Source organism: Etheostoma spectabile, chromosome 20, assembly GCF_008692095.1.
Source record: "Etheostoma spectabile isolate EspeVRDwgs_2016 chromosome 20, UIUC_Espe_1.0, whole genome shotgun sequence".
NCBI lineage: Eukaryota > Metazoa > Chordata > Actinopteri > Perciformes > Percidae > Etheostoma > Etheostoma spectabile.
Genome location: NC_045752.1, coordinates 19,206,183 through 19,207,558, shown reverse-complemented (window position 1 = coordinate 19,207,558; position 1,376 = coordinate 19,206,183). Strand labels below are relative to the sequence as shown.

General features: G+C 45.1%; 1 long non-coding RNA gene across 1 annotated transcript in view; it reads left to right on the top strand.

Annotated features, from left to right (window-relative positions):
• The first annotated feature begins 393 nt into the window (after positions 1-393).
• The window catches only part of LOC116670621 (uncharacterized), a 13,026-nt gene continuing 12,043 nt past the window's right edge, over positions 394-1,376 (top strand). The window contains exon 1 of the long non-coding RNA XR_004327075.1: positions 394-404. This is a non-coding gene — a long non-coding RNA (uncharacterized LOC116670621). The remainder of the gene's footprint in view (positions 405-1,376) is intronic.

Below are 1,376 nucleotides of genomic sequence, written 5' to 3'. Positions count from 1 at the left end.
CACCTAGAGGGCTTGATGGGTCACACTGGTCAGGGCTGCATGCAGACAGACATGTGTCCTGGGAGCGCTCAGCTCAATGTGTTGAGCGCCACAGTCGAGGCAGACCTATCCCTATTTCCTCACCTCCGCAACCAGCACGGCCTCCATTTATCAAAACCAAGTCTCGGCCTGGGCTAGTGACACACTGGGACTGCAGTTGTCATCTAGGCCATACATTATGTCAGTTAAAGCTGTTTTTTATTAGCTGGATGATAGATAGTTCTTTAATTGTTTTGTTATTTTTTTTCCCCCCTCATGTGAGAAAACATGGGCTCGAACGTGGGAATGCGTGGACTCCGCTGTGGCTATGTTTGGATAGAAAATGGGAAAATCTTACAGAACATGTACATTAGGATCTCTTCTGTGTGTGCAGAAAGCTGATAGCACAGCGAAGTGTATCCAGCTCTTGTGGCATGGTCTCAGTTCGACATGTAACATAGATGGCTTTGGGATAAATAAACAACCTAATCGGTGTGTGGAGATGAATCTCTCAGGACTGAGGTGGAGAGGTTATGGTGCTGTGTGCTCTGACACAAGTCAGAAGGTTTATTTGGGGTGCCACCTTGGATTTTAGAAAACAAGATCTTAGTTTCTCAACAGGCTCTTTCAAAACACCTCAGTCAAATGTGGTTAGGTCCTAATCGTTTTGGCTTGAAACCACTTAGAATGGATTAATGTCTACTTGTTACCTGACATTATCGGTTCCATGTAGTGTATGGCTGGGTTATAATCAGGTTACCCAATGAGCAGGGCTGGAAGGATCAGCGCAAAAGTTAAGCACAGTAAAACATGCATCGTACGAAAACTAGGAGATCTCTGGCTGGTCATGTGACATCGGCTACAGATATCTGTGACACCGAGCGGTAGTTACTATCTGTTTAAGCCGCGATTTAAGCGGCAAGTAGTAGATGTGTTTAGCCAGTACAGAGCTCTCGGACACCGCATGCATGGTGCTCGGCATGGTGCTGGTTCGTTTACTCGAGAATAGGTGACTGTGAGCCTTCTCTTCCACCGTGTGCTGGGGCAGCAGGGTATGGACAGTCAACGCCAACAGAATAAACAAGCTCTGTGTCCAGTGGGTGGAGCTGGACTTGTTGGTGGTGGTGTCAGAGAAGAAGATGCTGCCAAAGCTGCAGAGCATCACGGACAATGACTCTCACGTAGATTAGATTGGATTAGATAATACTTTATTCATTCCACAGTGGGGAAATTCCCTCGTTACAGCAGTGGCTTGAATAAGTTTACACACCCATGGTAAAGTTGTTTGAAAATAGGAATATAAAAACATCTTTTGGAAATTGATGTAATGTCTTAATTAAAAAAAATTAGGAAAATCC